Source organism: Anas platyrhynchos, chromosome 14, assembly GCF_047663525.1.
Source record: "Anas platyrhynchos isolate ZD024472 breed Pekin duck chromosome 14, IASCAAS_PekinDuck_T2T, whole genome shotgun sequence".
In the NCBI taxonomy this organism is placed as follows: Eukaryota; Metazoa; Chordata; class Aves; order Anseriformes; family Anatidae; genus Anas; species Anas platyrhynchos.
The window spans coordinates 22,515,534-22,541,795 of NC_092600.1; the positions used below are offsets into that span (position 1 = coordinate 22,515,534).

General features: G+C 41.4%; 1 long non-coding RNA gene and 1 pseudogene across 2 annotated transcripts in view; one reads left to right on the forward strand and one right to left on the reverse strand.

Annotated features, from left to right (window-relative positions):
- Positions 1-212: 212 nt before the first annotated feature.
- LOC113841821 (serine/threonine-protein kinase RIO2-like) lies at positions 213-12,868 on the reverse strand (annotated as a pseudogene).
- A 483-nt stretch (positions 12,869-13,351) lies between these two features.
- LOC113842166 (uncharacterized) overlaps positions 13,352-26,262 on the forward strand; it is a 39,490-nt gene continuing 26,579 nt past the window's right edge. For both annotated transcript variants that reach the window (XR_011803338.1, XR_011803337.1), the window contains exons 1-4: positions 13,352-13,882; positions 17,671-17,733; positions 18,277-18,394; positions 25,139-25,208. This is a non-coding gene — a long non-coding RNA (uncharacterized lncRNA). The remainder of the gene's footprint in view (positions 13,883-17,670; positions 17,734-18,276; positions 18,395-25,138; positions 25,209-26,262) is intronic.

Genomic DNA, 26,262 nt, shown 5'->3' on the forward strand with positions numbered 1-26,262 from the left:
TTTTATGTTGTAGGAACAAAGGAAAATTTTTAAAGAGGAATCCTCTGCACATCAGAAGATTCTTAATCTATACAAAAACAGTAAAATTGACCTAAAACAAGATACTGTTGGAAATACTGTACTTAAATGATCGTACCTAGTACTACTAATTTATTTTAAATCACAGTCGATATTTTTAACTAGGAACACAAAATAAAATCATGCAAACAAAACCAGAGGAACCAGCGTGATGTTTATTAGTTTCCAAAAATACACGGTATTGTTAAGAACTTTTTCCTCCACTGTATAAAAGGATGCTTGGTTATTAGGTAACTGTTTTAGCTGTATGTACTGTGAGTTTTCTCATGTTCGGTGGCAGCTATGATAAATTATCCCCAGAAACTAGCTGCATCCAAGCTTGACTTAATGTTGTGCATATTTTCTCGACGTTGTTTGGTATAAACGTTTGCCTCTCCTTTCTGTAGTCGTCGCCTCAGAGCAGACTTCTGCTGTTTTGTCAGCTGACATTTTATCTTCCTTTTCACCAGTTCCTACAAATAAATAAACAATTCAGTATCAGAAGTTTTTGAACATCATTTAGTACTAACATTACCATAATGACACTGTATTCTCAGTACTAACATGAACATGTGGTAGTGAACCTGTCGAGAAGACCACCATGCGCTGAGCAGCTGGTGATCCACACCAGGGTTAACTCGAGTTTGCCCAGGCCTGCCCTGTGCTGTGCTGCCCATACTGTGTGGCCCCAGAACCCCCTGTGGGGCTGCACAAATCCCTTGGCCTGGGGCAAACTCAGCCAGCTTCTTGGGACAGAGGAGCCTGCAGGCAGCTTCCGCCTGGTTCCAGTGATTACCACTGCTCTGTGGTCTTGCCTTTATCTAACAGAGCAGAAAGAAGTTATAATAAGAACTTCACCTCTTCTCAACAGCAGAAATTGAGCAAGCAGAGTTGTTTCTTTGTAAGAAAATCATGTAATTATCTCAACTGAGTGAAAGGGGAGAACCTCTGCTACAGACAAGGTCTACAGTATAGCTATGTGGTTTGGAGTCAGGGTCAGGGCTCTAGCATTTGAAGGGGTGTACGATCACCTGTGCTATTTTTTTTTTCTTTTAGCGTTAGCTCTAATAAAAAGCATCTTAGGTGATATCTTGCAGAGTTTAGGTGCCTTTCATTCAGGAATCATAATGAACCAGTACTTTTCAGTGCAAAACATATGCCTTCAGCAAAAATGATAATGTCCTGTGCTTGGAGATTTGACAAACATCTTGTAAGTAGAAAAAGGACCAAGAGAGTTTGCTCCAGCACAAGGAGAGATCTCCTTGTCCTTATCACAACCCATGAATATTTTTTACATCATCATGTTTTCTCCCCCTTTTTCCACCTGAGGACAGGGCTAAGAGAAGCATGGAGGAGCTGAGGTACCTGCTGGTGCAAAATTACCCCACAATCTAGTAACATTTCTTTTGCATTTACCCCAATTTCTCTTGCCTTGTTTTTTGTTTATGATACTGTCAGCACATTAAGTAGTAAGTTGGTAGTTAAGTCAGGAACCAGAAAGAATTCTTTTGGCACTGTTTAAAAACTGCTGTGACTAATACAACTAAATTATGCAAATACAAGGTAGTAAATAAATCCAGGTACCCAATGCTGATTTCAGTAAGAATGCTGTAGTAATTACATAGTATTCACCTGAATAGTAGTTTCCTAAGCTTTACCACATGCAGGTTGACTATCAAAAATGTGAATAAAAAGAGTAGTATAAGATCTGTCTTTCTTTCCTCGGAAGCTTAGCAGAACTCAGTATTTAAACAAGAGCATTTTGGAAATTAAATCTGTGAATGCTCTTTAAAAATATTCCAGAAGAAATTCCTGAGGAAAGCTGGTAAGAACTAGTTTAAACTGGGCCACTGATGTTTTTCTTCTGTCAGTAAGACAATTGTCATCCTCTGCTTTTTATAGGCAGAGCTCTGAAAGAAGGCTTCTCTACTTCTCCCACTTCAGTGGACAGATGACTTCCTTCACAGTTCATACAAGGCTCGCTAGAAGAAACTTTGCAATACAAATACCAGATATTTTCACTATGCAAAAATGTAAATTCACAAAATACTACTGCTCAACCACAGCATGCAAGTCTCACTAGTCTCTCCATCATCCTAAGCCTGACTGTAAGCAAAATGAATAAACAAATCTATCATTTATTATTTAAATTTTTGCATAGTTTGCATTATTTCCTATAATTAAATTGCAGCAGTCCCTACAAAGATTTGTACAAGCACAACAAGACATTTTATTTTGTCTGGAATAGCTTATTGTCTGTAACTCATAAGGCTTTCTTTTTGGCACAGTCACCCAGCTATGACTGCACCTACTGCTATTACTGCTATTGTTTATACATGCCCATATGAATTCCTTCTGTGTGTTTAATCTGGAAACCTGCTTATGTTTTAATGTGTTTCTTCATTGAGAAAGCTATATAAACAACAGAGAAGTGCTAGAAGCAGTAACAGGCATTGGCTCTAAGCAGCTCAGTGGGTCTTACTGCAGTGCCTTTTGTGTTTTTCGTTTTGCAATCACGTTCTGATGTTACAAATAGCTCATCATGCATATCCTTTCTTTAGTTCTAGTATTCAAAAGTTCAAATAAGATTTAACAATGGGCAGAAACATTTTACTTAGCGTAAGAGCATATAAATGGAAAGATTACACAAAGTAAATTGACACAGGATGTTTATGTGGCTGAATCTCTTGAAAGATGCTTCTGCTTTTATCTTTCTTTTAGAACAGAATATTAGGTACTTAAATGCCATTTGAATATTTTAACAAGTTCGATGTGTCTGCCTACAGAAAAAACATGTGTTCGCTAAACAATCAGGAAGGTTTCTACAGTGAGTGACCACTGCTACCACCTACTGGTGTACAGAAATATAATTTCAAATAGGGATCTATAGGCGATTCCAAAAGAAATCCTACACATTTAGGTTAGCAAACTGAAAGGGAAAAAATATGTATCGCATGGATCAGAAGCCAGGCGATTCCTAGCATTTATCCTAGCATTTATCCTAGCTCTTCTTTACTTCATTTCATAATTCAAGGCTAATTCTTTTTCTCCTTAATAAGGCACAAGGCCATGTCCTACAGTAAGAACAGGGATGACTAACAAAAGTCTCTCTTTCCTTCACACGAAGTCCTGTAAAAGTCTTACACAACTTGCAAACATGCTGTTCCCTAACACATTTATTTATGCATAAAACTGGCCTTTCTTCCATTTAAAATTTAGACACACTCTTTAAAATGTGATAGAGGTAGCCATACTGGATAGTATACTGAGTAGGGATGAAGAAAGATGTAAAATTCTGCCACAAAGTATTGATTTATGTAATGCTGAAAGTCAAATTCATATTGCCAAAGACACCATGACTACAATGAATTCATATCTATGTTTCAGAAATGTGGTAAGAGATGTGTTAAAAAGACAGATGAAAAAAGGCCAAGTTAAATCTTTACTCACGCATGCAAATTTAAAATACAAAAACATTAATTATGGGCAACAGAATTGATTTCTAGCAACAGAAATGAAATTAAAGTTGCTAATGCCGGAGTAGAGCTTTTGTGAAAGAGCAAAGAACAACACATGAAGTACAGCACTGGATATAATTCACTTGTAAACATGTAGAAAGCATCAGACCTATTTTCTGTGAACATGGAACTACAAACCAAAGATGTACATAGTAGTAATCAATTAAAGACAGTTACTGCTAACTACGTATTTGTAAAAATATCTTCAACAGCTACGTCCTAAGATGGTATCAGAGTAAACTAGACAGTAGCAGTAATAATTACCGGTGGAATGGTTGAACAGCTCCCAACACTGCTGGCTGACGTACTTTTAGTTCTTGTTCTGTGCTCCGCAATATGAACCATACTGTCTTCATTTCTAAAATATGTAAATTAATGTTTTATTCCATTCAGTGAGCATCATGTTTCAGTCATTTTTTTGATATACAATCAAAAGTGCTAGCAGAACATTTGAGTACTACAGAAAGAACATTTACATTTGAAATATTAACACTAGTTCAAAAAACACATTTTATGACAGGAAGGATTATAGTGCAATAGCCACATACATACTACACAAAGTAGTGTAAGAAAAAGAAGCTTCAGAACACTAAAAAGATTAATTCAGATTCTGTACATTGCCTAGGCGTAGAATTTCATGAAAAAGGAAAAATTCAAAAAGAAAACAGGGTATATGAACTTTATATATGCATTCAGGTACATGGGGAGCTTGCAAATAGTTTGAATTTTATATAAGAAGGGGTTAGCTTAAAGGTAAGAAGGAATTTCCAAGTGTGTCAGTAAAGGCATTAAAAGCCACATGGTATGACGTTCAGTAAAATATATTTGAATAATATATTCCAAAGAGCTTGTTCTTGCTAATTTCAGCCGAATGAGGGGCAGAGGCTGAGAAAGAGCACTCTAATTATAAACTCACTTGTCAAAGCTACTTAGCAGCAGCAGCGTTTTAATATAAAAAAAAAACTTTTACTCACATTATTACTAGAAATAAAGAAAAAAGAAGAAAATTTCACCACACCACTAGACAGTAAATATAAGTATTTACCTGTAAGGTCTCAATTCCTTATTTAAAGTTGACAAGTCAACCAGATCAGGGCATTCATCGTTGTCCTTATCACTGCTGCCCTCTGTCTGATTTTCAGCAGCATTGTCAGGTATTCTTTTGTGCTCAGAAAAACCAAGTGCACAACTCTCTGCATCTTCACTGGACTTCGAAAGCACAGACTGCCCTTCAACCTTTTCCAAGGCTGAACTCAACTCTGACATACTCAGTCCTTGTGAATTTTCACTACTTTCTGTGGCTTCAGCATCTTCACTGTGATAACAAGTCTTCAGAGGTTCTGCTTTCAGAAACCACTTCATATATGAAGTCTGCATTGTTTTCTTTATCTTGGCTGAGGAAGTTGGCGTTACTTTCAGCATCTTCTACAAATTCCCTCTCCTCTGTTGTATGATCATCCTCATCAGAGCACTCTGGGAAAAGCAGCTCATCATCTTCCTGCATTTCCTTTGTATAACCACTGGCAGCAATCTCTATGTCAAGAGAACTCTCTCTCCTGAAAGAAATAGAAGTGAGCTTTCTTTTAATATATCAAATCATTATGCTGTATTTTGGATTAAAAATACTATCCAGTTAGACTATAATTACCATGCTATTAACAAAAAGAGTATACTCCATTGGAACATAGGTAACATATTACAGTGCAGGGCTTTGGGTAGTTAGCAGAATGTAGCCTGACAGAACCAGACTTTCATACAAGATGATTCCATCTTCATAATCAGCACTTACTGAAAGCAAACAATTTGATTTTAACAAATATAATACTTAAATTATGCTTGTGCAAACAGAACGATGAAGGACATGTTGACACACACACAGACAATTCCCCTTTGAGAAAGGGCTCAGAGTGATATAAAACCCTTTTAACTGAATCAGCTTTGCTCTTAAAATATGTGAGAAAATTGTTTGCTTTTCAAAAGGGACAAGCTACAGTAGGAAAATTTTGAAGATAATATTTGAAGAGGCGGTCACCACATGTACTAGCATTTTGAAAATTAAATTTAAAATTAAAAACTAAGTTAATACTTGATCCCCCAGGACTGTTAAATATGGTTTTAAGAGTCAGAGAAACTAATTCTGCGTCACCGTAACATTTACGGCATTTGGATGTATCTCCTTCCCCTAGCTGCAAGAGGTAAGACAAAGGAGACAGCAGATTTTAAGACGTGCTTCAGTTTTTGGAAACCACTTTTAGTAACTGCCAGTGAAGAAAGTATGTATCCTTTTTACTGTAAGAATGACAAAAATATTTCAAATTGGCTCTTTTTCCCCCTGTTCACTTCTAAAATCATCTCTCAGAGGCATCCATTTTTCTCAGAAAACCAACGTAACTACCATAACATGGGGGAATTACGAGTCAGCTGGCATTTTTTACCTGATATCTTGGAATGATGGGAAGAGCTCACTCTCATAGTTGAAGCATTTCTTAAAAAACTCCTTAATGCAGTTAACATCCCTGTCAAAATACCTGTTTAAAAAATACAGAATTGTAAAAATGCAATAATCAAGGAAATTAAGTCTACTGGTATGACAAACTTTTACTCTACTTTCTTGCCTTTTATTTGAATATTAATGACCATCAGTGACTCGAAGTGAGAAAGTACACGTGTAGGTATACATACATAAATGCAGATTATTTCTATTCATTTCTTAATTGAAAGAAATAATATTAACTGAGAAGCAATTAATTACACATTTATCCTAAGGAGATTTCTACTCATTCATGAAACAAATTGCATTTGTAATGTATGGTGAAAACAGTAGAAAAAGAATTTGAAGCAGGCTTATGAAAACAAATCATGGTTGACTATTTGTTGTTATCAGCACTTAACTGGTTTATTTTGCATACATCATTTGTACGTACCATTCAGCATTTGGATGTGATGTTGATATCATCTGAGGGAAATCAATCATAGTGACATGATCATCATTATCCAGTATGAGATTAAATTCATTGAAATCCCCATGAATCAAACCATGATTGCCAAGTTTTACAATTAGATCCATTAATTCACTGTAGACAGCAGCAGGGTCTTCGATGTGGTGTACTTGGCATCTGGAAAGTTAAATAAAAAAGAAAATATCCTGAACCCTGAAGGAATTAATTTAAAAATATAGACAAGGCATATGAGTTACATCTGAGAGAATGACAGGGTCACAATTTGAGTCATAAGGGATCTCCAGAGGTTACTAGTCCAATACTCTGCTCATAGCTATGTCAATTCTGAGATTAGATGAGACTAATCAGAGCTCTACCAATGCGGGCTTGAAAGTTTCCAGGGATGGAAACATACTGTGCAATCTCCACCACACTGCCCTCATGGGGAGAAAGCTTCTCCTATCTCCAGGTTAAATCCCTCGTTTTAACTAAAGCCCTTTGTCTCTTGTACTCCTATCAAACACGATGGTTATGCTGCCTAATTTAAACAATGGATCAGCAAATTTTTATGTCTGGATTGTTTTAGGTAACTTAGGTCTTCTTGTATTCAAATGCCATTCAAATGTCTCACAAAAAAGTGTTTTCAAGACTAAGCTGGGGATAAGGCAAAGCCAAAAAAAACAAAAAAAAAAAAGCTTAAAGCACTCCAGAATATACTCCAGCATAAACTCCAGAATAAAAGCAAAGTATATGTTTTGCCCCAAAAGTGCGCAGAATAGACATCACCTTATTTTTACAAGCAGAATAAATAGGCAGCTATCTTATTATACCAGGAGCTGTCAAGAAGCCGTCATTTACAGCTAATTTGTGATATATTTTGGCCTGAATGCAACACTGTAGTGTTATGAGAACATATCAGTTGCACATACAAACAAAACACAATGGAATTCAAGCAGCTCTGTAATAGGCTGCTGTTGAATATTTTCATATTAACAGCAAAATTAATTGGTGACATTTCTTATAGCCAGAGGTCTGTATCATAAAATATATCATTTGTTCTTTGAATTTGGAAGTCATCTAAACTGGTATCTTCTGAGATGCTGATCACCTGAAATAATTTCTCATCTAGTACAGCATCTCCTTCAGGAAATGCTTAGTTAAAATTGCAGAACTGGGATAGCATGGTAAGCCTCACCTGCAATGCCCACATGTAACTTTAAAGCTTTCTGTCTACAGGACAGATGTGGAACTATTTAACAAAGGCGGGGAAACGGGATAGAATAAAGTCTTCAAAGGCACTTCTTCAATGTAACTCTTCAACTGTATACTTTGGGATTAATTACACTGAACCTTTGTTACTGTACATTATACAGAGTATCAAATAGCTATTTTGCATTCTGCTATGGAAACAAAACAAGCCATTCATTCACATACAAAATTCAACATTTTTTCATGTTTCTGGATGTTGAAAAACTGAAGAAAAGTAATCTTCCTTGAGCAAAAAACAGCGTTCAATGCACACAAATACATAAAATAAAAAATAAAACAAACAAAAAACAAACACCCCCAAAAAAAATCAACACAGAAGTTCTACAATGGCAACTGTACAAGTTGTAATCCTACCTGAATCTTTACCACAACATGGATCATGAACTGGAGCTCAGAACGTGGAGGATACACAACTCAATACTGAATATTTGATATACTGAATATATCAATATTGAATATCATTGAATAGATAACATATAGAACATAAAATTTCTGTGTAGAAAATGGTTGTAGCACTAACCTCTGTATCACATTGCTCCTCTGATGTATTCCGTACTTAAAAAAAAAAAAGTCTATTTCCACCAGTCTTTTTGGACAAAGAGAGTATGTTTTTAGTTTTCCTTCTCTCACCAATTTCTCCAAATATAATGAAGCAGAACCCTAGCTGTTCTGGGCCTGACTTTATTCATGCTTTATTCAGCATGATCAGAACTAACTCACACGATAAGGAAAAACGTCATCCCTGCTGTCTTACTGAACCTATCGTTGTTAGGGTTTCTGTAAAACAGACTTCAAGCTTCCAAACTTATTAAGGGTAGCCATCAAGGAGTTCCATAATAACTGCATGCCTGTTGTAGTCTACAGGTTTTGGAACAGGAAATCCTCTGTCATACAAAGCCTGGAAAGAGACAACATATTGAAAAAATAAAAGATAACCATTAAGAAAACATTACATACCTGACAAACTACAAATATAAGATAAGCAGTTAAGCACCATTGCGGAAGCAGCATCCTACACATTATTCAACTGCTAACTGTAAAAGTCAAATCATGTGCTTAAGGAGGAAGAGCAATCTGAACTTTCACTACTAACTATGCTTCTGTATTTTCCAGAGTTTAGTTATCCTGCAGGTGGCAGGAAAACACAACGGGATAGAAAAACAGCAGAATCGTATCTGGTCTGTTAGCTTAAGAAACCACCAGCAGATAATTGGGAATAGGGTGTTAGAAAAAGGTTCAACAGTTCTTGTAAATACAGTTTGGCCTGGTCAGGTAATCCACACTCAGTCTCAGTAAGGCAAAAGTTTCTTCTTAAATATTAATATCCAGTATTACACTACATTAAAGATTAACTAAAGGTAGGTCATAGTATTTTGTAGCTCTGTTAGCTTGCTCTAACCATATTTACCAAATCATTCACTTGATTCACAGAATGGCTCAGGTTGGAAGGAACCTTAAAGACCACCTGGTTCCACCCCTTCTGCCATGGGCAGGGACACCTCCACTAGACCAGGCTGCTGAAAGCCCCATCCATCCTGGCCTTGAACACCTCCAGGGATGGGGCATCCACAGCTTCTCTGGGCAGCCTATGCCAGTGCCTCACCATCTTGAGCACAGAATTTCCTCCTAGTATCTAATCTCAATCTACCATTATTTTAATTTAAAACTGTTACTCCTTGTCCTATCACAACACTCCCTGAAAGAGTCCCTCCCCAGCTTACCAGTAGGCCCCCTTAAGTACTGCAGGCTGCTATTAGCATTCCCTTAAGCCTTCTCTTCTCCAAGCTAAATAACCTAAATAACCCTGACTCTCAGCTTTTCTTCACAGGAGAGGTGCTTCACCCCTCTGATCACCTTTGTGGTCCTCCTCTGGGCCCACTCTAACAGCTCCACATACTTCTTGTGCTGGGGGCCCCAAACCTGGATGCAGCACTCCAAGTGGGGCCTCACAAGGGCAGAGCAGAGGGAGACATTCACCTCTCTCCACCTGCTGGCCACTCCTCTGTTGATGCAGCTCAGGAGGCTGCTGGCCTTCAGGTATGCAAACAAATACTTCTGGCTTATGTCAAGCTTTTCATCCACCAGAACATCCAAGTCCTTCTCTGCAGGGCTGCTCTCAGTGTGCTCTCCTCCCAGTTTGAAACTCATCGCTTACAGACCTAACAAATACTCTGTAATTATGTTTGTGGAAGTGATCCAAATTGACAAGACTAAAATACTAGTAGATACTTCACGAATTTTCCCTAGCATATAGTCTTTCCTAAGACAAGGTTAAGTGAAATGGCAATAGTTTATTCACTGCCTTTATTAAGACTCAGATGACTGGACAGCTTCACCTGAAATTTTATGGAAATTGCTTCAGTTCCATACGACTTCCATGGCAAAGTTTGATTTTGTCACTTGAAAGTATACAAAATGCATCAGCACTGTCATTCTCTGAAATGTATACTTTAAGTCCACTAAAAAAAAACAAATAAAAAGCATACATCCTAACATATACTGCAAATATGAAGTGATGAGAAGATAATCTGAGAAGTACATTCCAGACTATTACATCGTTGTTAATATGGTGCAAACAACCACCTACCTTCATGTAGGCAAACTCTTTCATTGCTGCTAGCCGGGATAAATACAGCCATGACATTTTGTGCCTGTGCTTATGGTAGTCACGCTTATTTTTCAGGCTGCGAAAGGAAGTTCTTCCAAGCCTGTGCAATTTCATTGCAAACTGCTGCTCGTCTTCATTTGCAACAATATAAATATCTAGGAGAAAAAACAGCAGCACAGATCTGAGAAATAAATGGTATCTGACAGGTATATAATGCAACAGTGCAGTGAGAAATCGGTTACTTGACTTCTTGTAACTGCTATTTCTGGAATAGCAAAGTCTACTACACTTCTTTTAACAGAAAAGACAACCAAATTTGTATATTATGTATTACAAATCTTAACAAGAAGAAGTCATTGGTGAAGAGATTATGCTGCTCCACTAGTAGAATATCATAGAATCATTACGGTTGGAAAAGACCTCCAAGATCATCTGGTTGAACCATCCATCTGATCTGAAACATATTTCAGACTAGGGGATAAGAAGTAACTTAATGGCACACTAGAAAAGACTTCTCTTGACTGGACAGAAAACTCAAGGTACCTCTTACTTTAAAACAGTGTTAGCAATTGGCTATGTTTCATTTTTACCATTTGTCCCCAATAATCCTCTTTTTTTTTTTTTTGTCATTTTTTAATGACAAAAGACATGCTGTGCCAAATTACAATCAACATATGAGCATGAGAAACCAAGATAGCACTCCAATAGTTTGGACTGTATATTACTTTTTTTTTTTTTTAGGTGGGATGAAACATTTGATGTTAACCTTTTTGACAGAAGGCTTCAAAATTCTTTGCAAGTCACAAGACAACTGTCACCTGTTTGCAAAATACCTTTTAAGGAACCATCCAAGAATTGTACAAAATGGTCAAAGTGGAACAACACTTGTGAAAAAAATCAGATGTAGTCAAGACTCACACAGAACTTGAAGTGACCATAAATTTTGGTGTTTGACAGATTAACTGATATGACTATCCAAAGGTAAATTCACCAAGTTTCCAACAAATTAACAAAAATACAGACCCATTTCTTCTAAAAAAAAAAAATTATATACTGAAAACACTTTTTTAAATTACCTGATTCTTTGCCAACACCCATCTGGTTTCCAACAGAACTGATGACTTGCCGGGAAGACAGAGTTCTCAAGGCAAGGTAATCATATCCCGCATTAGTTAACCGATAGCCCTGGACAGCTAGGAAAAAATAAATTACACAACATTTCATTCCATATTATGCATGTGTTTCTTTTAAAAGAAGTTTCATTTTGGTCTCTCTTTTTTTTTTTTCCTGCTTATGGTACACAACACTCAAATAGTATTTTCACTGTTGGCTAGTATCAACCCAACTTGACAGTAAGTTTAAATTCGTGCAAGCCTTTTGAAAACTAACTGGATAAAAAGTAGACATTTTGTTAGCCCCTTGGTAACGCAGGCAGTGACAATGGTTCAAATTGCATAGGATTACTTTGAAAGATGATTACTTAGGAGACACGGCAAGGATTCAGGATTGTTTCAAAGACCTAAACCAAACCTTAATGGTCTGAAAAACGGAGACAAAAAGGAGATGAATTTCATGAAGACTCCCACATTGTGCTTGCAAAGCCAGATGCAAGTGCAAGACTAAAGGAAATCCAACGCTACTAACAGAATGGGACAGAATAAATACTACTTTAGTGATCGTTCCTGACCGGCTGAAGGTATAAGGCTTTTGCAGTCCGCTCCAGTTTGTCTGCTGTAAGACTGTAACACATTTGGGCTGATCCCTATGTGAACTTAAATACTACCTTAGCTAACAATTATTTATTTTATCCACGAATTTGGACGAACGAATCCATGAATTTCAGAAATCACCAACACCATTTGTTGCTGAAGGAGTTCACATTCCCCAGCTAGCCCCAAGGCGAGACGGGGCTCACAAACGCCCCGGATACCCGAATGACCAAGCTACCGCACTTCTGTGGCGCTGAAGAACCGGGAGGGCCGGGAGGAGGCTCCCAGCGCAGGCCCCACACTCACTTTTGGTCCGCTCGTAGGCCAGGAGCTTGTGCTTGGCCAGCTCCCGCAGCACCTTGTTGCAGCCGCCGTGCTTCAGGCTGGCGATGGGCGCCACCAGGCTGCCAGGCACGATCTCGTGGTTCTTCATGCCCATCTCCACCTGCCGGGGGGCGAGAGGGAACGGTCGGCGGCACCAGCGGGGAGGGGAGGGGAGGGGAGGGGGGGAGCTGCGCCTTCCCTTCCCTTCGTTCCCTTCCCTTCCCTTCCCTTCCCTTCCCTTCCCTTCCCTTCCCTTCCCTTCCCTTCCCTTTTCCCTTCCCCTGTCCCCGTCCCGTCCCGTCTCACCGCGGTGAGCACCCTGAACTGCTGCCCGCTGAGGTACCGCAGCACGGCCACGTTCAGCTTCCCCATGGCGGCCGCGCCCGCACCCCCCTCACAGGGCTGGCCGGCCTCACGCGGACGCACCGCGCATGCGCACGCCCCCCTCTCCCCTACCTCGCCCTACCGGCGGAGCCTGTTTTGGGTCCTGGCAGCTACATAGAGACGCGTGTCCTCCGAAGTATCTTCGCATACCGAGCCGGTAGCAAAGTCACAACTCAAAATAGAGACAAAACAAGCCTCTACGAATCGAGACAGAATAAGCCTTAAGGTGATGGCTTAACCCCTCGCTCTACTCTAAAAGAGTTAATGGGGTTGCGTGTGTATCTGCCCAGACCGATCCAGTGGGAACACCACCCAGGGCACCAGACACCCAGAGCGCTGCCCCCGGCTGCAACTGCGCATGCGCGGCCACCGCCCATGGCCATGAGGGGTGTGTGTGTGTGTGTGTGTGTGTGTGTGTGTGTGTGGGTGGGTGGGTGGGTGTGGGGGGGGGGGAGGCTCCCAGTGCGCATGCGCCTGGCAGCCCCGCTCGGTGCGCACGCAGAGGGCAGTGGGGCGGGGCGGGGCGGTTCCAGACCCGGGGGTTGCGGGTTCGAGTGCCGGGGCGGACACGTTTCTTCGCCGTGACACCCCGTTATTGCCATAACTAATACCGGGGCCCAAAGAGGCAGAAATACAGCTGCAGCCATCCCATCCGTGTGTGGTTAGGTAGCAATACCTGGGAACAAATCATGTCTAACCTGCGGTGTGATGTTGCTCACGGAGGCTGGTTTTCCATTATATGTTATCACGGTTACCTCTGTCTGCACCGGTTAACGCGAAAACGCCCAGCAATGTTTCTCAGGCGCTCAAATTTTGCTCGAATTTTGCAAATTTTAGCTGACAGAGCTGCAGCTCGCGAAACGCTGCCTCTGGGGGGCGGCAGTGTTTTAGAGATGAAACTGAAGTGTTTTTTGGTGGTGGTTCCTTCCCCCTCCGTCCTGCAAGATGGCATGGCAGAGAAATTATTTTCTGGTTTCTCATGTAGGTCCTCGTGTAGTCCTTCTTATAAGCTGCCTATATGGACTAGTCTATAAAGTATTTCTGCTAGAAACATGAGGAATATGTGACTGCAACGTGAGTATCCAAATGAGGTAACTCCATGCAAAAAAAGGGGATGTTAACTCCCTGTATAATCAGCTAATTAAGAGGCTGGCTGTTTCAATATATGCATAATATAGTGGACAGTAAGGCTATCCAGAATTTAATTCTTGGCTCTTAAGGCATCTGGAAAGTTGAATTTGTGAAATCAGATCTTAAATTTCAGCATGAACAGACGAACAGTTCAAACAAACAAAAAAGCAAAAAACAAAATGTGATCTTAAAGTCAGAAGTTTAACCATGAAACTTCTCTAGAAGTCTGTACTGATGTAACTGTTAATAAGCACTGTAAAAAATACTGTTATTTTTGACTGGTCAGTATACTTCTAAGGACCTGGCTGACATCATGAAGAATACACATAAGTACATTCAATTTTTTGTATTTTTAAGCATTATAGGTTTCACCCATTTTATATGCATGCATGTATATGTGTATGTACATGAATGATCATTGTGGTGTCAGAAAAAACTCAGCGTTTATAAAGTTTTTCTAATGAATAGCAGAATCCATGCCAAGTGTACAAATGCTGCACATTTGTTGCAGGAAGCACGGCCGAAAGCACGACAGACACACAGTAGAGTCAGATCATGCTCCATTTTATTGCCCGAATAGCCTAACTTTTATAGAGAACTTAACAGGGGTGGACAGTGTTTCACACAAGATTATTGGTCAAAAGCACTCAGACAAACAACTGCAAGAAAACAACCCCACCTGCAAGAAAACAACCCCCTTGTGATTAGCAGTCACATAGACCTTGTCCTTGAAGCCAGCTACTGGTAACAATATTTTTCTGAATCCCTCAATTGGGCGATGTGGGAACACTGTCATGGGAACTCATAGTTGCCCTGGTAGCTTGGTTTGCTCAGCTACAGCAAGCCATGGGATTTTTGCTGTTTCAAGAAATCCCTCAACACACATTCTCTTCTGCAAGGAGTTTTATAAATCCCCAAAAGCTGTAGGTTAGTGTAAGGTTTGAACAGTGCAGTTCATATAGTGGGCTCTTTCATAGTAGTTTTAGGAAACTACTGTTCTCAAGATAGATATGAATGCTTAACAGTTTTATTGCTTCAGGTGTTCCGTTTCAAATGAAAATTAGTAATAAACCTAAAGGGAATAGATTGTGGGAGCGTTAAATTTTTATAGTTTAGGTAATTGCTAAGGTGTGTGAATTAGTAAAAAAAAAAAAAAAAAAAAAAAAAAAAAAAAAAAGTAATTTAATTGCTGTATGTATAAAGAGCCCACAGTGGTGGCTCTATGTTACCTACATGTTTATATCTGGAATTTTAGATCAGCATTTGGCACTTGTCAAGTGTTTAGTCACTTCATGAGCCTTAGTTGGTGGTCAGACAGCTCCGTTTGCATTGGAGTTGAGGCTTGTCTGATACGTGTGAGGTCTAGCTGGGGTCTATTCCCCCATCGTAGCTGAAAACAGCCTCCAAAAGGCTGTAAAGCAGGGTAGTGGATATTTTTAGAGTGGATAACATGGGAACCTTTCAGCTTTAATTCAGTGATACAGAATATTTAACACTTAAGTCTTTCCTAAAATACTTACTAATTCAGCTTTTCAGATTCTTTTATTTGTTAAAAACTATAGGGCTTGCAAAGCACACCATTATTTTAATGCTCATGTTGAGCAGTATGTAAAGCTTAGTGCTTGTGCAGTACATTAGTGAGGTTTCTTTCCACACATGCAGGCTTCTCAGCTCTGCCTCATCGTGGTGGTACTGCTCTCAGTAGTAGGGATAAACATAAAGTCTGAAAGGTTGGCTCGTTTGCTAAGCTAGTTAAGTTTCTTATGTTTGGTGAGAGACTTCCAACAAGTTCTATACACGGTAGTGTGTTTTTTAGACATTAAACATTTAACATTAAAGGCAGGTAACAGCCCCTTCCTGCAGACTGAGTGGTGCTAACTTAAGGTGTGTGGCAGTCAGAGGTGGGTACAAGTTGATGCCATGTGGTAAAATTGTATACATGTATATGCCATTGGCAGTTCTTCTGACTGGTTACTAAGGTTCTGTAAGCCAAATTCTATAATCATCAATCATCTGTTGTTTGCATATGTCTTAAGGAGGGCAGTCATTTTTCTTTGTCATTGTGATAACTGCTTAGTTTTCAAAAAAGGAAGGAAAGACAGAGAGCTTTATTATTATTATTATTATTATTATTATTATTATTATTATTATTATTATTATTATTATTATTATTATTTGAATTTGAATTGCTGTCCAGCCAGAGACATGGGTGCAGAGGGAGTTTGTCTGTCAGATGCCATTTAGAGAGCTCTGGTACATAAATTAGAGTGGAGAGATCAGAATGAGCCTCGATACTACTTCATTTATTTGATCACAGTGTGGGGAGAATTGAGACTTTGAAGCCAGTTTCTATGTGTTCAGATGGAGAATAAAACCATGAGAAGAAAAAGAGTAGAGCTCTCTCCTGGGCATAGAAAACTGGCAGGCTGTGACAAAGCGAGAGCTCTCAAAACCTTCCTATCAAACCTCAAACTTGGACCTGTCATTTTCTGGATGGCCAGTTTCCTGCCAGCCCACCTATTAGGTCATTAGAGGTTGGATGTATGTCCCTTCTAGGCCCTGGGTAGACTACCAGAGGGGCAGTGTCTAGCATCAAATGAACCTAGCTGCTCATTTTTGAAGTAGTAAGGACCTAGTGTCAGAAACTGGTTTTGTTATTTGAGCCAGGTTCTACTGACTGCATATGATTGACTCCAAGCCTGGACAGATATTTTCTCCACTTGAATACGTCTTTTACCAGAGCATAACAATCAATTAACAATCAATTACAATCAATTATCAATCAATTAATAACAATCAATTAACAATCAATTAGACTGCGACCTCATCGCAGTCTACAACTTCCTAGTAAGGGGGTGTCGAGAGGAAGGAGACCTTTTCTCCATTAACACCAGCAACAGGACCCGCGGGAACGGGGTTAAGCTGAGGCAGGGGAAGTTTAGGCTTGACATCAGGAGGGGGTTCTTCACAGAGAGGGTGGTTGCACACTGGAACAGGCTCCCCAGGGAAGTGGTCACTGCACCGAGCCTGATTGAATTTAAGAAGAGATTGGACTGTGCACTTAGTCACATGGTCTGAACTTTTGGGTAGACCTGTGCGGTGTCAAGAGTTGGACTTGATGATCCTTAAGGGTCCCTTCCAACTCAGGATATTCTATGATTCTATGATTCTATGAATTTACGCTGACATACTTCTCAATTTTTATGTTTTTCCACCTGTAGATTGCATCTCACTGTAGGTTGCATTTTAGTCTCCTAATTTATTCCCTGATTTTTATTTTTATTTTTGTACCACCTCATTAGTGAACGTAGAAGAAAATGCATACTAGCTGGGCTGCATCCGGAAGTGCAAACCAAAGTGCTATAGAGAGCATGAATGTAGGAAAAACACACTTTATTGTCTTAATGAAGAAAAATAAGCTTTAAACTGACTTTAAATATGTCATAAGACTTCATGGTATTAGAAAACATGCTAAAACAGGCTGAAAAAACTATTATGAATCTCTCGTTTTCCAATACATTCTTAGACCAAATCCTTTGAGATTCAGAGCTATTGTCCTCACTTTAATGTGACCTTCTTTAATGCAACCTTATAATACCTTGAATATACATCTCTATGAGCCTGTGATAATATTAAACAATCATAAAGTCAATTGTTTTATAACTATTACATTATGAATTCTTCGTGGTACACTGAAAATTTGTTCATTGATCTTTTGCTTAATTCTACAGATACTTTTCTTACTACAGCCTGCATACAGAATGTTCTTTAAATGAGCACAGAATGTGCTTCAGGTAATTTAAAGGCTTCCTGGCTATCTTAAAAATTATATTGATTTTCACCTTGAATATTCACCTGTCCTTTATTTTTAGAGATATACAGGGAATGTGGGAGGGGAAGTGCGCCTTTTCCCCTTTTTTTTTTGTCACTCAGCACAAGGACAGTTATTGCCCAGCAATAACAGTATGTTCCATTTAGAGTCCAAAGCACTAATATCATTACTTTTTCTCTAGCTTTGATGTAAAAAAGATCCTGATTGTGGTTACAGAATCATAATCCTTCAGTATTTATTTTGAGGAGCTGTGAAGCCAACTTTTAACTGCCTTTGTATTCTACAGCTTTTTGTTTACAGCCTTTCTTCCTCTCTTTTTTCAATCTTATTTTTAGAAAAAATAGAATAATGTTGCTGATAAGAGAAATGTAGCAGTCTTTCAGGCAAGTAAGAATAACCAGTAGTAAACAAAAGGTAGAAAATCAGAAAACTATTGGCTAAAAGCTGCTATCTTGAAATGAGACTTGTTTGTTTTCAATAAGTAATTTTCTTATTTCTCTTCAAGAATGAAAGATTCTCAGTGAAAGCTAGTAGTTAAAATTAATATCCACTTGATGTGAAAATGGAACAAACATCAGAAGGACCAAGCATTTTGCTTGGCTAAAGAAACTGCAGTTCTCAAGGTAGGATAATAATTCTAAGTGAAAAATTTTCGTTTTTAAATACTTTTAATATTTCACTTTTAGAATTTGCATTTGCTTTCAAAAAGCAAATGTGGTTGGATTAGAAGGGTGTAAACTTGTACGTTCTCGTTTATTTTTAAAAGTGTTAACTTATGATTTTTTTATTTTTATTTTTGAACAGAGGAGGAATTTATCTACATTGGGAATTTGTTAATAGATAATTGATGTATACAATGGATATGCATATACCATTTGGATTTTTTTTCTACTGTAGCTTCACGCAATTTTTGGCATTGTAATCTTTCAAGATGTCAATGCTTCTTTATACATTTCATGCGCTTATATGTAAAGTATGTTTAAATAAGCCACTGTTTTCAGTAGATCCTGCTTTTTCAGTGAAACTCGCGTTTTGAATATTGTGGTTGTCAGAATTCTGAAGCAGCAATGCAATAAAAGAAGTTGTATAAGATCTTTTATATACAGAAACCTAGATGTACACTTTGCATATATGTACAAGTGCTTTTATCTGGTTACAGTGTTTGCAGTCTAGTGCTAGTAATCTTTACTATGAAAGGACTTTCTATTTTTAATCCTTTAGATAATTTTTCTTTATAAAGAAATATAATTAAAAGTGACTTTATTGCGAACAGTTTTGAAGTGCTGAAATTACACATGCTGCCTATTTTTCAAAGCCTGTTACTGCTAATGAGTTTTTATCATTATTCTGCAAAGAATGGTGATGTTATGAATTGGTATGTTATATTGTCAACAAGCATTGTTTTTGAAGAAAAGGTTTGAAGATATTCAAAACTATCACTGTTGCAACAAATCTATTGCTTTCTTTTAAATAGTTGCGCCATCCATTACAGTCCTTGGAATTCTGACAGTAATTCAGGCAAACAGGAGGAACCAAAGACCAGATGATGCTTGTGTATCAGGCATTTTTCTGTTCATTGCCAAGTGCACAGTTCACTGTTCGGTCACCTGTGTCGGCTGGTTTAGTGCCTTTAATGCAGTTCTCTGCATGCTCCCTATTCTATAAAGCTTACTTGGGAACTTCAGACATGGCCTGTCTTATTATTCCCTAAGGAAGGGTAAGGCCTTTACTGTCCAGCTGGAAGGATCACTAATTAGAGCCCTTGCTTTGGCACAGAGTGTGTCAAGCCTGCAAGCCTTCCTGCTGGGATCAATGGCATTCATGTTTGCTTTCATGAATGCACAATGGACAGGGATCTTGGCAAAGAACTGCCTATTTAGCTTGTGCTGAGAAGCTGAGTCTTCACAACATTTTAAAGTAATTGTAGAGGTAGAAAGGGAGCTATAAGAATACACCCTTATTATTCTGCTCAAAAAAAAAAAAAAAAAAGGAAGAAAAGTATTCTCTCTAATGAGAATCCAATCCGCAGTCAAAACCCAGCATATATTTTTGCCCACGTAATGCTCGTAAAGAAATTTAGAGTCATTACTCCTCTATGCTTGCAACTTTCTGAGAATTTAGGATACATTTATATTTTAACCATCTATAAAAATTTAAAACTTACCTTGCAGTAAATGCAAACTCTGTAAGCAATATGATTAATTCAGACTATGTGTGAGGTGTTGCCATTAATAAATAATGGTTATTGGCAGGGCAAATGCTTCATTTAATTCTTTCTTTTTTTCCTCTTTCCCTTTAGAGACAGGTATGTTTCTGCAAAGGGGGTAAGATTTTTAAAATGAGCTTGTTTTGGCATGTATTTTTCATGGAAATACAGACCTGGGTCTGTATTCTGGAGTGTCTCTTCAGGGGTCACCCAAATACACCATGAATATTATTTACCAGTAAAACAGCTTGACCGTGGCAACTGCCAGGTGCCCACCTAGCCTCCTCCAGCCTCCCACACCCTGTCCTTGACAGGGCAGGGTGGAAAAGCTCCTAACCTGTGATAAGAACATGGAAATCACCAATTACCATCATGGCCAAAAAACCCTTGACTAGGGGAAATTTATTATAGTTTATTGTCAAGTAAAAATAGAGAAGCGTGGTGAGAAACAAAACAAAAACAGCTGCCCCTCACCTGCTCCTTCTTCCCAGGCTCAACTTCACTCCCAACTCTTCCACCTCAGCACCCTGAGCCCTGAATGGTGTGAGAGGCTGGCAGTGGAGGTTGTGATCTCTTCGTAACAGGTAGCCTCTGTCACTCCTTCCTCCTAACAAGTTCCCCTTTCTCCCTGGCTGCCATTCTTCAAGAACGCTCCAGTGGGGTGCAGTCCTCCAGCAGCAGACTGCTCAGGCATGGGCCCAACTTGGGCCACAGTTCTGCCAAAAAAACACCTGTGTGGGCTCTCCATGGGCAGCAGCATTTTTCAGAGCACAACCAACTGCTGCAGGGGCCTCCGTGGTCTGCAGGAGGACTGCTTCACTGTGGTCTTCTCCACAGTCTGGAGGGCAATCTCTGCCAAAACCTTGCCTCATAAACCCAACACAGTGTGGTAGATACTGGATGCCTTCACTTTATATTCTTTTATCATTAGAAATAATGGATTTTTTAAAATAAACTTTAGAATAAAAATTTGAGCATGATGTTAATATAATAAAGGATGCTAGCCCCAGTAAATGAAATGTTATCTAATTGTATTTCACAGAATCACAGAATTTCTAGGTTGGAAGAGACCTCAAGATCATCGAGTCCAACCTCTAACCTAACACTAACAGTCCCCACTAAACCATATCCCTAAGCTCTACATCTAAACGTCTTTTGAAGACTTCCAGGGATGGTGACTCCACCACCTTCCTGGGCAGCCCGTTCCAGTGCCTAACAACCCTTTCAGTAAAGAAATTCTTCCTAACATCTAACCTAAAACTCCCCTGGCGTAACTTTAGCCCATTCCCCCTCGTCCTGTCACCAGGCACATGGGAGAACAGGCCAACCCCCACATTGCTACAGCCTCCTTTAATGTACTTATACAGAGCAATAAGGTCACCCCTGAGCCTCCTCTTCTCTAGGCTGAACAAGCCCAGCTCCTTCAGCCGCTCCTCATAGGACTTGCTCTCCAGGCCCCTCACCAGCTTCGTCGCCCTTCTTTGGACCCGCTCAAGCACCTCGATGTCCTTCTTGTAGCGAGGGGCCCAAAACTGAACACAGTACTCGAGGTGCGGCCTCACCAGAGCCGAGTACGGGGGGACGATCACCTCCCTAGCCCTGCTGGTCACAGTGTTTCTGATACAAGCCCGGATGCCGTTGGCCTTCTTGGCCACCTGAGCACACTGCTGGCTCATATTCAGCCGACTGTCCACCATCACTCCCAGGTCCTTCTCTGCCTGGCAGCTCTCCAACCATTCCTCTCCCAGCCTGTAGTTCTGCTTGGGGTTATTGCGCCCCAGGTGCAGGACCCGGCACTTGGCCTTGTTGAACTTCATACAGTTGACCTCAGCCCATCGGTGCAGCCTATCCAGATCCTCCTGCAGAGCCTTCCTACCCTCGAGCAGATCGACACACGCACCTAGCTTGGTGTCATCTGCAAACTTACTGAGGGTGCACTCAGTGCCGTCATCCAGATCATTGATGAAGATGTTAAAGAGGACCGGCCCCAGCACCGAGCCCTGGGGGACGCCACTAGTGACTGGCCTCCAACTGGACTTGGCTCCATTTACCACAACTCTTTGGGCCCGGCTATCCAGCCAGTTTCTAACCCAACGAAGCGTGCGCCAGTCCAAGCCAAGAGCAGCCAGTTTCTTGAGGAGAATGCTGTGGGAGACGGTGTCAAAAGCCTTGCTGAAGTCAAGGTAGACCACATCCACAGCCTTTCCCTCATCCACCCAGCGCGTCACTTTGTCGTAGAAGGAGATCAGGTTCGTCAAGCAGGACCTGCCTTCCATAAACCCATGCTGGCTGGGCCTGATCGCCTGCTTGCCCTTCAAGTGCCGCATGATGACTCCCAAGAAGATCTGCTCCATGAGCTTCCCTGGTACTGAGGTCAAACTGACCGGCCTGTAGTTCCCCGGGTCTGCCCTCCGGCCCTTCTTGTAGATGGGCGTCACATTTGCTAGTCGCCAGTCAGCTGGGACCTCCCCGGATAGCCAGGACTGCTGATAAATGATGGATAGGGGCTTGGCCAGCTCCTCTGCCAGTTCTCTCAGTACCCTTGGGTGGATCCCATCCGGCCCCATCGATTTGTGGACATCCAAGTGCCGTAGCAGGTCACCAACCAGTTCTTCGTGGATGGTGAGGGCCACATCCTGCTCCCCGTCCCCTTCCACCAGTTCTGGGTACTGGGTATCCAGAGAGCAACCGGTTTTGCCGCTAAAGACTGAGGCAAAGAAGGCATTGAGCACCTCCGCCTTTTCCTCATCTCTTGTAACTAAGTTTCCCCCTGCATCCAGTAAAGGATGGAGATTCTCCCTAGTCCTCCTTTTGGTGTTGATGTATTTATAAAAGCGTTTTTTGTTATCTTTAACAGCAGTAGCCAGATTGAGCTCCAGATGAGCTTTGGCCTTCCTAATCTTGTCCCTGCACAGCCTCGCTACATCCTTATAGTCCTCCTTAGTGGCCTGCCCAATTTTCCAAAGATTATAAACCCTCTTTTTTTTCCTAAGCTCAAGCCACAATTCTCTGTTCAGCCAGGCTGGTCTTCTTCCCCGCTGGCTCATCTTTGGGCGCATGGGAATAGACCGCTCCTGCGCCATTAGGATTTGCCTCTTAAAGAGCGCCCAGCCTTTCTGGACCCCTCTGCCCTTCAGAACCGCCTCCCATGGGACTCCACCAACTAGTGTCAACTTTTTTTTGAGCAGCTCAAAGTCAGCCCTCCGAAAGTCCAATACAGTGGTTTTACTGGTTCCCTTCCTGGCCCCGCCAAGAATAGTGAACTCCACCATTTCATGGTCTCTCTGCCCAAGACTGTTCCCGACAATCACATCCTCCACCAGTCCTTCTCTGTTTGTGAAGAGAAGGTCTAGCAGGGCACCACCCCTGGTAGGTTCACTAATCAGCTGCGTCAGGAAGCTATCTTCCACTTTCTTGAGAAACCTCCTAGACTGCTTCCTCTGGGCTGTGTTGTGCTTCCAGGATATGTCAGGGAAGTTGAAGTCCCCCACGAGTACAAGCGCCGACGATTTCGCAACTTCTGTCAGCTGCCTGTAGAACTCCTCATCCGTCTCCTCATCCTGGTTCGGCGGTCTATAGCAGACCCCGACCAGGACACTAGTCTTGTTGTCCCTGCCGATCCTAACCCAAAGGGACTCGATCTTGTCATTCCTAGCCTCGAGTTCTACAACATCGAAAGACTCTCTAATACAGAGAGCCACACCGCCACCCCTTCTGTGCTGCCTGTCCCTTCTGAAGAGCCTATAGCCAGGCATCGCAGCACTCCAGTCATGAGACTGGTCCCACCACGTTTCCGTGATGGCAACCAAGTCGTAGCCTGCCCGCTGCACGATGGCTTCCAGCTCCTCCTGTTTGTTACCCATGCTGCGTGCATTGGTGTAGATGCACTTCAGCTGGGCCTTTACCTTATCCTCCGGCCTTGCCATTGCTCCCCCTGGCACAGCCCCAACAGTCCTTGCTTCAGCCCCATCCCCCTTCTTACCTAGTTTAAAGCCCTATCAATGAGCCCCACCAGCTCCTGGCCCAGGATCCTTTTTCCCCTAAAGGATAGGGACCCGTCTACGGCCATCAGACCAGGTGCTGAGTAAACTGCCCCATGGTCGAAAAACCCAAGATTTCTGCGTAGGCACCAGCCCCGGAGCCACGTGTTTAGCAGGTGGGCTTTCCTTGTCCTCTCCATACCCCTCCCTGTCAACGTAGGGATGGACGAAAATACTACCTGCACTCCTGCTCCGTCCACTAACCGTCCCAGCCCCCTAAAGTCTCTTTTGATAGCCTTCAGGCTTCTGTCATCAATGTCATCACTGCCCGCCTGGACTATCAGGAGAGGATAATAATCAGAGGGGCGTACCAGGTTGGGGAGCTTCCTGGCAACGTCCCTGACCCTGGCCCCAGGGAGGCAGCAGACTTCCCTACGGGTAGGGTCAGGCCGACAAATAGGGCCCTCTGTCCCCCTAAGGATAGAGTCTCCCACGACAATCACCCTTCTTTCTTTCTTGGTGGAGGCAGTCCTGATGCGTGGAGTCGACCTCCTCGCCCTAGGCATCCTCCTGGGAACACTTTCTATCTCTTCCTCAGTTGCTGGTCTCTCAAGCTCCAGGGCCTCAAACCTGTTTTGTAAGGGCACCTGGGAAGGTGGGGCCGGAAGGGGAGGGCATCGCCTGCCATGTCGCGCAGGGACCTGTCTCCACTCCTCCTCAACTCCCAGATCCCCTCCCTCTGTCCGACGGCGACAGGGCAGGGAGTCCACCCCCATTTGGGGTGTCTCACCCCGGTACGTCTCCTTGAGGCCCTGCAGGGAGTTGCTCCAGAAGTCTATCTCCCGCTCACACTCCCTGATGGCCCTCAGCCTCTCCACCTCCTCCTTGAGCTCCGCCACCATGCGGATCAGGTCATCCACTTGCTCACATCTCACGCACGCAGTGTCTCTGCCTCCCGCCGACGGCAGCAGCAGGCTCTGACACTCCCTGCATCCGGTGACCTGAACCGCTGCATTCTTTAACGGGCAGTCGGTCTGGGTGTGTACCGACCTCCTGCAGAGCGCTCCGTGCCTTGTGGAGACCATTATCGCCTAGCTAAAGACCGTCGTTAAGAGGCGTTCGTGTGGGCGGGGGTTGCCCTTCCTGCTCGCCCTGCCTGCGCGACCTGTTTGATTTCACAGTGGAGAAGATTTTAAAAATGACTAATCTAAAGATTAAGAAGAACAAAAGGCAGGCTGCAGCAGGGAAAAGGTAAAGTTGCTTTTGTACTTTGCAAGATGTGATAAAGTATCAGCCTTTTAAGGCCAATAATAATTCAATTCTCTGATTAAAAAATGAAAGAGGTGAGAGGAAATATGTGAATGAAAGGATTATGGATAATGTTGAGTTCTGCTGTGCTTCTGTTTTTAAAAGGCAACCAAAGTGCAATATCTTGTTACATTTCATGTGTGCTGGAAATGAAACAATACATTCTGGGATAGCTCAAGTTTCATATGAGAGAGAGATTTTTAATTTTAATTTTTATTATTATTATATATTTTTTGAGATAAAGGGGCTACATGAAACATTGTCAGGTTGTCAGGACTTGCATTTTAAAACAGAAGTGCATCAAGATTCTGTTCTGGGTCTTCTATGTTTTCTCTGAACTGTGAAGCGATAGACTAAGCAGTTCTCTTAATGCAGTAAAATTTAGTTTTGCATTGCATTTTGTGGATGCAAATGTAGTACTTTAGCACTGGCAGGTAATTGGTGAAAGAGACAGCTGCTGTCTTTCTCCTAACTTTGCTCTCCAATTTAAAATGCACTAGGTGAGTGGGTGAGTCATTTTTTTTTAAATAATTACTAACTTTTGACTCTGTTTTTAAAACCTTAAATATTCTCTCCTGTCTTTGGTAAGATTGTGGTTTTATTGTTGATATTGCTGATCATAGGACACCTGTGCTATTGCTACTATATGTTTTTGCTCCACTGTGATGAAATTCTTGTTTGTACACGAAAGTAGCGTGTGAAGAGTTCCTCTTTCACTTGTGTGTGTGTTAGCTCCCTGTCAGATTTAACCCCCCCACCTTCCAAACCAGTAATTTGCCTTTCATGCCAAATGCTATGTGAAGTTACAGTGTTTGAGTGGTGATCACTCATGTGGGTAACATTGCCTGATTTTTCCTAATATGAGAAAATATCTGGATGCTATAATGTGCTGATTTTTAAAAGAGATACCAGAGAAGAGACCTTGTGCTCTGTATCTCTGTTGTGCTCTCATGCCATCTTTGGGTGTGCACCCCTTCCCCCGTGTGCCCTCTGTTAC